The sequence below is a fragment of the Leiobunum rupestre genome, chromosome 8 (assembly GCF_980474605.1).
Source record: "Leiobunum rupestre chromosome 8, qqLeiRupe1.1.hap1, whole genome shotgun sequence".
NCBI classification, from domain to species: Eukaryota; Metazoa; Arthropoda; class Arachnida; order Opiliones; family Sclerosomatidae; genus Leiobunum; species Leiobunum rupestre.
The window spans coordinates 2877685-2889508 of NC_143391.1; the positions used below are offsets into that span (position 1 = coordinate 2877685).

Here is an 11824-nt window from a genome sequence, read left to right on the forward strand (position 1 = left end):
AACAGACGAATAGAGGACAGCGGCAAGGTGTTTAAGACTGAGGAAGAGGCATGTGAGACGAGAAAGGAGAACCTTGGTGTTGGATGTACCGGAGTACGTACCTACACCAATTGAAACTTGGCCTCGAGGAGGACAAGCAGTGCACAACCATCTTGTACGAAGATTTCGATGGGCAAGTGTTTTAAATTTTTGTCGTCAATAAAAGTAACGAAGCAATTTTGTTTTATTGATTTTTGCTTTTCAACGCATAATTTAGTGAAACTTGGCTCGCAGGATGGTAACCAATGCGAAAATGTTATGAATGAAAGGGGCAATACTCATTAAATTTGTTTTTGGTAAGTGCTAAACGTTATTTGTAGTTAATGAAAATGATATAAACCTTTTTTTATTTGGCCTTTTTCACACTCATTACTATTGCGCTATTCCAAAACCTCACCCTGAGGAGAACCACGAGCATATGAACTTTTTTAAATTTAGCTTTAGCATTGTTTTCATTTTGTGTAATTGTCTTAAAAGTAAAAGGACAATTTTATTTTCATACATACAAAATATTTATTTTTATTTAAAACTGTTACTTACCCCCAACGGAGTTAGGGTTTGAAAATGATTAGCAATTGATTCAAATCCAAAGTCATTTTTTCCATGGATTTAGCCTTTTCACGCTCAATTTCATTTCGTTGATCCAAAGCTGTTTTAATACCTTGCAGCACGGAATTTTTCTCATTTATTAATAATTTTTTTTATCTTTCCATATCTTTTAGTCTTTGTGGCTTTATCGTATTTTTGGTTATTTCAGTTCTTTGGTTCCTTTCTATTAATAAATTTATTTATTAACTAGTATTAAAAGAATACTAAAAAAAATTTACTTATTTTCTTGGTTTGCCTAATTGAATCATTTGCACAATTTTCACTGGGGTTTTCTTGGACATCACCTCTGAACGATACTGATTAATAATACTCAAAACTAATTACCAAGGAAAAATTATCATGTACTATATTAATTATCTTTGAATAATCACATACCATTGTTTCCTAAGCCGCAACCACTATCAACCATACTTTCTGTCGAACTTGTATTTGTGGTAGCTTGGTTGTTCCTTAAAATTTCTCCTAAGACTGCGTCAGTTGCAGATGCGGGCAAATCCATTTGAAAGCCGAGTTTGCTGCAATTAAATCAGCCATTGAATGGGCATATTGGCCAACTATAGAGTTATTTACAGTAGAGCCGCTGAAATCTCTGGAAGGTCCCGCTACCTTTTGAAGGGATTTCAATTGTGAAATTTTATTAAGTTTTGATCTTCTCGTAATGTTTTAACTGTTATGTAAATGATAAAGATATATAAAACCTCACCTCTTGAACATTTTGTAAGTTTAACCCTAATTCTGTTACCTCAGCATTTCCTTCCACACACATATCGCCAATGATACTAAGTAAACGTTTTTCCATCTCCGTTAACTCAGTAGGACTTTTACTTCCACCAGCAGCATTTTTAATTGCGGCAGATTTTGACTTAGTGTCCGATTTCTAATCAGCCCACGACTGAAAATAACCACTTATGAAACCACCATACAATTATTATATAAAAACAACGTTACTAACCTTCCAGTTTTTAAAGTCTTTCACCGCACCTAGTCCATCAGCATTTAATATCTCTGTTAATTCCCCCATAGACGGTCTTGGGCCACTTCGGTAAAAGAGGCAGTTAATTTCCCAGAAAGTATTGCAGGGTGAGATTCAAAAAAGCCTAGTAAACTGCGCTGCCTCTCCGAAAAAAATTTCCACGGTGAGCCATTATTTCACTATGCTCCTTTGGAAATTCAACAAAATAATTAATATCAAAGCTGAATTATATTAAAAACAATCACGATATTGAAAACTTACCAACAAAATAAATATAAATGACTTGAAATATCTTGGACAACTAAAAAGTGAAAAATATACGAAACTTTACGAATGCGTGGTCTTGGAGAAAAATATTGCGAAATACTGGTCCTCGTGATAAGCCACGTGCTACGCAACTCTAATCACGTGGTCAAAAACTCAAGTTTCGTGTAGAGAGAGAAAAACCCTATCACCGCATACCGCAAAGTACGATTTCTTCCAAATTCTTCGTCACCGAAAGGAGAGGTAACGAACGGCGCGTTTAGAATTGCTCCTTTTTGACCGAAGAAAATTTTTCATTACCGGCTTTTCGGTAGACCATTCGTTACGACTTTTACGTTAGCTTGAACGAACGTCTCATAATAACGCCCCTGGAACCTTATTCTTGTCCCCCTGTCGCTATCAGAAATGTCGTAAAAAAAATTCCAGGCGAGTTGTGACGTCAACATCCGGTGACGCGCCCCTCTAATCGTCCAATAAGAATCGCGCTTATTTATTTTTGTCGGCTGCTGTATTATTTTGGCGTTTGTTTACGTTTTCGCAGTTGTCATTTTTGTTCTTCGTGGCTTCGTTGGTAGTTTTTTTTTTAAATAATGAGTTGTACGTCTGAAGTGACAAATTAGCAAAAGGTCATTATGGTTCAGATTATGGAGAGCAATGAACGGTTTGTTTCTCGTAAAATTGACGCGGTTTTCACAAATGATGCGTATACCGCTATGTGTAGGGGTGTGCGAGTACTCGATCATCATCGAGTCGATTATCGAGTAGTAAAAATTTGCCTTATTCGAGTACTCGACTACTCGAATAGCCGCCTGCTAAACTCGTCGAGTTATTTCCCGGTCGATAATATTCAGCCCGTCGTGTAATCGTCTAAAAAACGCCACATTCCCCCTCTAAAAGAGTCTCTTTCTCTTCGTCTAGCCCTTTTCTCCACCGATGAAACGTTTTTTTTATCTTCAACGCGCGGCTGCGCAGTACACAGCTATAATATAAATAAATGCCACCGTTACCTGGTACTCTTAGACATACGGTACGACGGCTAGCTTTGAATTGGTAGTAGTAACAAGTAAGGCGGACTTCCTGTACTTCTAGAACTTTCTCTAAAGTTTCGGTTTCGAATCGAGCTTCTCTTTTCCGGGTGTTAGGCTTAACGTATTCTTTTAACAATTAAAAACCGTACGGAACTATGTTAAAGCTAAGTAGAATAATAATATAATTAAGTTAATTTATGAATCATTATGATTCGTATAGATTATCCCACTTAATTCGGCAATATCAGATTACCAGTTAATTACTATGAACTGAAGAATTAAATACCATTTTAAAGGAAGTCATCTTGCCCAAGTAAGTTATAAATTATATTTATATTATAAAATGCTTACTAGTTTTTAATTATGATTTAATATTTTCAAATTAGCTTTAAGAAATGGCCACCTCAACTACTTCAATCAATTATGACAACTTGAGTGAGAGTGAGGATGAAGAACCGCCTAAATCGAAGCCATCACTTTACAGCAGTGACAAGAGTGGATCACAACCTAGCATTGCCATTTTTTTTAATATAACTAGACCAACCACACAAGCGTTTTCAGAAGTTAGCGAGAGTGCGTTATCGGTAGTTAAAGCCAAGAGAAAGGGTTCTAGGCTTAGTAAAATTTGGGAATATTTTGATCCAGCTGAGAAATGACCGTGCAATTTGCAAATACTGTAATAAGCTAATTAAACGAGCCCATGGGAATACTACAGCCATGCATAATCATTTGAACACCCATAACATAAAAATTTTGAACAAATCTGTAGATCAAAATTCCAAACTTTTAGACTGTTCAAAGAGTTCCTCTTCAATAGACTCAAGTAAAATTACTTCTAAACCGACCCAACCAACTTTAGCGGCTTTTTTAGATTTAAAAAAGCCATATCCTAGTAATAATCCAAAATTTATCGCTTTAACAAACAAAATTGCTAAAATGATGGCGATTGATTTCCAACCATTTAGTATTGTCAATGACCAAGGTTTTAGAGATGTTATTCAGTGTGCAGATCCTCGGTACCAAATTCCCAGTAGAACAACTTTTTCTCGTAGTGTGATTCCAAATTTGTATGAAAATTTGCTAAGTGAAATAAGGCTAGATTTAGCAAATAACATATCAGAAATAAGGGCTATAACTTTAACAACTGATTTTTGGACCTCAAGGTCAACAGATAGTTATATGAGCTTACCGTGTCATTATGTAACCAAAGATTTTATGAGTAAACATCATACTCTAGCATGTACACACTTTAAAGAGCGCCATACTGCCATAAATATTTGTAATGAGCCCCAAAGCCAAGTAGAAAGTTTTAATATTTGTGGTTCTAATTCTATCCCCATTTATGTCGTAACAGACAATGACCGAACTATTAAGAAAGCTATTACAGAGAGTGGCTATATACCCTTATCATGTTTAGCGCATTCCATTCAACTCCCAGTAAACGATGGTTTAAAGGAAATTGAGAAATTAGAATCTGCAGAAAACATTTTCAAGAATTGTAGGGCAATTGTAGGCCATTTTAGAAGAAGTACAAAATCTAGTAATATATTAAACAATAAACAAAGATTTTAATGTACCACAGCATAAACTAATTCAAGATGTAGAAACTAGGTGGAATAGTAAATACTATATGATAGAGAGACTAGTTGAACAACGAAAAGCAGTTACTAGTGCTTTATCAGAAATTGAAAATGAAAAACTAGATTGTTTAACAGCTAGTCACTGGAAAATATTAAATACTCTAATTTTAAGTCTCGCACCATTTGAAGAGGCTACGAGATTATTAAGTGGAAATAAATATCCCACTCTTTCTTTGGTCTACCCAGTGTTGAATGGAATTGAGACTGAATTAGAACGCATATCTGAAAAGCACCCACTTAGCTCGTTGGAATATGAATTTTCAAGCATTTTAAAATTAGATTTCCAAATTACAAAACCAACCACCACTATTTATTGCCAATCCTTATCGATCCTAGATTTAAAACGATTTTGTTAGAAAAACAAGATGTAGTGAGATCTAAAAATATTTTACTGAATTAATTAAGTCTGCTTAACAGTTCTGTAAATTCCTAAACCCAAGATAATGCCAATTTAAATCAAACTGACACTGAATTGGAGGTTGAATCAAATGATAACAAGGAAACTAAATCGATATCAGTATTATTCCGAGGTTATTTCTCAAAAGCAAAGAAAAGAAAATATTGTGAATCTTTAACTGAAACGGATTCTGAAACTATAGATGCTTATTTTATGGAGCCACTTTTAGATAATGATGAAACACTAAATTGGTGGTCCGAAAATCATCAAAAGTTTAAAGGAATTGATTTAGTAGCCCAAAAATATTTATCAATACCAGCTACATCTGTCGCGTCTGAGAGATTGTTCTCTTGTAGTGGTAATGTTTTGACCAATAGAAGATAAAATCTTCTACCTGAACATTTAGAACAATTAACAGTTTTGCATTGTAATTTGAGGGAAAACTTTATAGAGAAATAGAGAATACTTAAAAAGTATGAACAAAACATAATTTACGTAATATTTTCAAGTTTAATCCTATTTGTGATAATGTTTCACAAGAATAGAATTATAAATACCTGTGATAAATAAACTAGGTCATTTTATTGTAACTCTTCAGATTTTAAAGTTATTAAAATTAATTAAAATTTTTAATTACCTACTGGTTTTTCTTTAATCGACAACCCCGGGCGATTTTTCAAACTACTCGAGTACTCGAACGATTTTTCTTAAATACTCGATACTCGAATAAGGAAAAATTTTAGCTTGATCGAGTACTCGAGTACCCGACTCGACCAAAATATTACCCGACTCGACTACTCGACGAAAGCTTGTCGAGTACTCGATACCCGACTCGATCACCAAAAACCACTACTCGCACATCTCTAGCTATGTGGCTTAGGCTAGGGGAGAAGCTTAATGGTTGTGGAGGGGGTGCCTCAAAAGATTTTAAGCAGTGGAAGAAGGTAAGTTTCAAGTGTAGCAAATATGTTTACTTTATTAGATAAATTAATATTTCAGACGATGACGGATTGGAAGTCCTCTACTAGGAGTAAAGCCCTAAAGATAAAAAATCCCAAGAAGAAGGTGTCAAAAATCCTGGGCAACTTTCAGAACTAGAAGAGCGCCTCCTCAATGTAATTGGGCTCGGAGGGACCTATGGCCACCCTGAGGTCGGAGAAGGAGGGTTTGGGCTGGATTTGATTGAACAAATGGATGCTGCATTAGCTGCCATTTCTAGTAACCCTGCAGTTTCATCGATAATGGCCCCTCCATATTCAATCCCTTCCGCACGTTCATCTCCTTCTGGACGTTATTCTCAAGGAACATTTCGCAATCCCCCACCCCGTAGATCTCCAAGGCTTAACACCCCTATTGCCGCTAGTCAGCAATCCCCCCGAAGTTCCCAAGGAGAAAATCCTGTGGGGTCAGCTGCACAGAGTAAGTATAATTAACTATGGTTCAATTATTTAAACGTGATTGCTATATATTTTGATAACAGGGCGTAACCAACAGAGGCTGCAACGGCTGCGTGCCACTGGGCCATATGAGAGAGCCCAACAAATGTTTAAGGAGATAAATCAAAATCTTGAAAACCCTAATGCACTGATAGAAAATCAACTTGAGGTTTGGAATCATCTGGCCCAATCTCAAAGGAAGATTTCCAAAGCAGAGTCTGAGAAGGCAAAGGCACGTGTATACAAGACGGGAACCTACACTCGTTATTTTTTTCTATTTTTACTGTATTCGGTCTTATGCTGATTTTTCGCATATCAATGTGAAAGCAAAAACAAATAAAATTTCATAAAAATCTTACTCGGGAAATCAAAGTGCTTTATAATTTTCTATTCCAAATGCGATTTTGCTTTGTAAAACTGCTATTTACTTCGACAAAGTACAAAATCCTTTTTCTTTTAAATTATTTGATACACTTCTCAAGAAAATAATTCAAATAATTTTCATTATTGGATAAACCGCATTTCGAATCGATAAAACCATCTTAGTTTCTGCAAGTTCACCTAAAAACCGCTGGGAAGACCCAATGTTAAAATGTAGATGTCCCTGAAATTTCAATAACTTTGATTGTGTTTTTCCCAAAACAACCCTTTTTTCAAAGGCCGGAAATTTCAGCTAGTAAATTATATTTAACAAGATTATAATGTCCGAAAAGAAGGTATCATTTAGAGAGAAAAAATCATAAAAATAAATATAGGTTAACGTTTTATTTTTAAAACGATAAAAATGAGTTTAAACTGATATTACGATCTGGACTTGAGCATAACGTCGGATCGGGTTGGAAGTAACCCGAACCCGACCCGACTTGAAATTTGTCGGTTCGGGTCGGGTTTGACCCCACCCGACCATACGCTTAATGCATGCAGACTGTTACTGATCAGGTCGGGTTTGCGGTTATACGAACCCGACCCGACCCGGCGGCAAGCCTAACACTTAGTCTAAGTCTTTCCTCAAAATAATTTCGTGTGGAAAGCGCAGAAGACGTGTGCGAACATTCGCTGTATACAATACCATAAGTAACATAAAAACAATAAGTATTACAATTCACTAGATTTATAACGGAACTGATTTTCATAATTATTGCACAATAATTTTTTTTTACGAGCACAGAGCGCCCTAGTGTCCAAAATATGTGAGACTTCCTTCTAAACCGAAATATCAGGTTTACGATAGCTACGCGGAATATTAGGCTGAAATGATAATAATTAAAAAGGTTTTTCTCGGCGCCATGAGCAGTGACGTCACTAGTATTGGAAATTTGGGGGTGCTTAAGCCGTTCACCAAACTGGGGTTCCCAATATCCAAAAAGGTTAATATTTTTATCGGCCTCGAAAAAAACCGTGAATTAAAGTTATATAAGAAAACATATCTTCTTGTTATCTTATTAATTTATGAACTGTTTTATTTGTCTTATCGAAACAATGAGATCAATAATCATTTACTTTTAACAATCTATTAACAGTTTTAACAAGTGCTATAATATGTGACTAAATATTCCTATGAGCTTTTCTGGAATTTTAGGAGGCGCTATTACGAAATTTTATTCAGAAATGTTTCAAGTGGATCTTCATTAGAAAATCTACCCGCATATACAACTGATTATGTGACCCAAACAGAAGAAACTAACTATACATCTTCAGAATATTTCGAAGGATGCTGAAACGCAATCATCAATATGCATCCGTAAACGACTTCGTAAATTTTCAACTAGAAAACTAGGTCGAAATGTTTTCAAGTTAAAGTAAACTTTGTTCAAGCATACCATAGATAACGTTTTTAATAAATCGTATTTTAGTATTAACAAGATCTTTATGATAATAAATCCATTCAGAATACATAATACTTTTTCTAGAGCACATGTTCTTTTCTTACAAATTAAACATTCAAACATTGGGTCGTCTTCCATATCGGCAGCTTTTGGACACCCCACTCCATTTAGATCGATATCTTAACGATTTATTATTTCCAACATAAATAAACATTTTTTGTAATCTTTCACAGCCATTGAAATACAATCTTTCAGTCTGTATGAAAATATACTTACGTATAGCTTGTTGGTTCCATTTTTGTATTGTCATACCACAAAGCAAACCATGGCTCGGTACCTCACCTGATAGTGTTGTGTATGACCCACAAGAAGATAAACCATTGGGTTTGCTTGAATTTAAATGTCCCTACACATTAGCAGCTCTCTCGCCAAGTGAGGCTTGCAAGGAGAGTAGTTTTTACATCGAAATTATTGATCAAAAACCTGTATTGAAGATGACTCGTGAATATTATTTTCAAATTATCGGCCAGTTAGGGTTAACTGGTTTCACTTGGTGCGATTTGGTAGTTTATTTTCCGAAAGGAATAATAATTCAGTTAAATTTGACCCCATACTTTGGAGTAAAGATATTATTCCAAAGTTAGAATGTTTTTATTTTTCTAACTTGTAAGTTGTTACCTCCCATAGAAAAAATACAAAACCTTAAACAAATTAAAAAATTTGGGTAATTAAAGCAAAAGTTTTAGTAAACAATTTTTTTAAAGTTATTTATTGAAACCAGGTAGATTACTTAATACATAATGAAATATGTAAAAAAATTATAAAAAAGCTGCTACTTCATGGCCAAACCCTTTATTTATAGAAGTTTTGCCCATGAAGTACCAGCTTTTTTATAATTTGTTATCCTATTTCTTTAACTATGGCTCCAAGTTTTAGTATTTATTATATTGAAAATTATATCAATCATTTCGAAAAGCAGGTTATTATGGATTACGAAAAACTTGAATTTATCTTATTAAATGAATATTTTTTCACCAGACACCTTAAAGCACTCCTAGATACAGGATGTAATCCTTTCACCTTTAAAAAAGATTCCTTCAAAGAACTCCAAAGACGAGTGTTGCTACATCACGTAACGAAGGTTCGTGTCGATTTCATTAATGCTAGTGCTATCAACTTCAACATAATCCCTCAAAGTGACGTTATTTCAAGTCTCCTCAAAGCTGAAAACACTCAGCACAATGTATGTATATTATAAATTAACTACTGGTTTTAGTAAACCAGTTTTTTTAATTAATAACATTTACACTTTCTTATTTTTTAGGCTTGTGTTACCATCAACGACCAATTTACGAAAAACACTTCTCTGAGTTTCCATGACGAAATGATTAAACTTATATTTTGGAGTCTTTTAGATCTATAGGGAAATGAGTTAGTTTAAACTTTAAAACTTCATATATTTTGCTTCTCTCATTTTGTAAAACTTTTAAATAAAACAATTGCTGAAAGACATTTCGTTTTCTTTCCCCCAAAGTAGGCAATTATATAATTTAAACTACGCATAATTATAGTTTTACCGAATACTACCAGAGATAATAAATTTAAAGTTTGCGACCAGGGTACAAATAATAGAAAAATGTTCAAATTGATGGGAATTTCAGAAAAAATTCCTTACATTTTGTCACCAACCAAGGAAAAGATATTTGTTTGACCCTCCACACCTTTTAAAAAGTGTTCTGTTGGAGCTTCTGGAATTAGAAAAGACACTAGGAAAATTTCGACTTGCCCCGAAGTTGACAAAAAAAACATTTTTACCTCACAAGTTTTTCGAAAATGAGGGTGCCTCTTGCATCACAATTATTCAGTCGAACTGTTGCAAGCGCACTGTACACATAAGTATATGTATTTGTACCCCTCTGCTCCGCCTTAAGCACTACAGCGGCCACCTAAACACCCAGCCCCGGACACAGCTGAATTCATCGAAAGAATGAATGATTTGTTCGATTTATTTAACTGTAGAACCGCTAACTTCAATGTTCGAAGAAAATTTAACTTGGACGAGTTCTTGGGTTTTTCAAGTTTACCGGTTTAAATACCTTCCATGTGTGGATGGCTGGAAGTTATCGATACATGCATTAAAAGTTCTCTGGGAAGATTTGAAGTCCAACTATGGCTTTAAATTCCTTTTAATTGGAAAATTGCACCAAGATTTTCTCAATAATATTTTAGGAGTGATAAGGCAAAAGGGTGGTAATTGGGATCATCCTTCACCGCAATTTTTCCGGAAAGGGTAAACAAGTTCAAGCCTAAATCATTTGCTTAAGCCAACAAGAAAGTCAAACTGTATAGAAGATTTTGACAATGTAGCTTTAGATGTGGATTCTTTAAAGGAAAACAAAAATGTTCGTGTAGTCGACACTCCTTTGAGTGAAACAGAGCGGTTGCAGTACGAGGAGGCAGAGGTTTCGTTTCAGAAAGAGTTAATAAAATAAATGGCAGTGAGAAGGATGACCTTAATGCACTATGCTATGTTGCCGGGTACATTTTGAAAAAGTGTTTCGAAAATAAGTCACTTACAATGCGACTCGTGCAAAAAAACAACTTTGTAACTGACGGACTTTGTGTTATCCTTAGCTAACGGCAGAGCTAGGCCGGAGGTCAGTGGCGTAGCCAGGGCGGGCATGTGCCCCCTGTATGGTCGTACGTACAAATATTTTTTATTTTTTTACTTTTTTTTAGGGGTGTGCAAAATATTTAGTGTGACCAAATAATTCGATCGAATACCGAATCGAATAGCGCTTGGAAAAGTTCGCAAATAGTCGAATATTCGAAAAGATAGGGGAAAAGTATTTGGTATTTTCAAATAGTTTGCAAACTGGTCGAATAACCGCGGGTCTTTTTATAATTTGTTGAGTTTCAAGGCCATCCCAGGAGAGCGCAGTGAAATTTCCGAACTAGTCCTTATTTCTGGCACCTCTCTTTAGGCCGCAGCGCCAAGGACCATATAAAGAGTAGCTTACACGTCCATTAACCATACCGTTTGTATTAAAACTTCTTAGCGAAAGGCCCAAGTTGTTTAATCTAGCGCCTATTGGCTAGATTACTCACGTGTTCTCTTTTGTTATGGAATTTTCTAGAATAGCAAAGTAAAACTAAAATTGAGCCTAAAACGTAAACCAAGACCAAAACAAAACTAAAAACCGTGAGGAAAGTACTGTTGAAGTAAGTAACTTTATGGATTTTTCTGTTCAGAATTTTTGAGATAAATAAATTAATAATTATTGATTTAAAATTAATATAAATGAAATGCAATTTTTTAATTTGTAACCAAAGATATGCTCCTTCGCGTTTTACATATATTTAAAAACTTGAAATTTTAATTAAGCGTTTGCAAACTATGAAGTATATAGCATGTAATTTGATTTTAATTGTGTTTAGTAGTTACTAAAGGTTAAAAGTCGCTAGAAGACTTGGTCCTGGAGTGGTACCTAGGGTATTAGCCTAGTTATTTATTATTATTAAACACTGTTTTTTATTAAGAGCCTTAGAAAGGGCTAAGTAAAATTAAAAATTTAAAAGATCATCTTTTCGGACGGGCCCGTCATTATACCA

At 34.8% G+C, this 11824-nt stretch overlaps 1 pseudogene; it reads left to right on the top strand.

Annotated features, from left to right (window-relative positions):
* Positions 1-3630: 3630 nt before the first annotated feature.
* Positions 3631-5409, top strand: LOC149931667 (zinc finger BED domain-containing protein 4-like; annotated as a pseudogene).
* The last annotated feature ends 6415 nt before the right edge of the window (positions 5410-11824 follow it).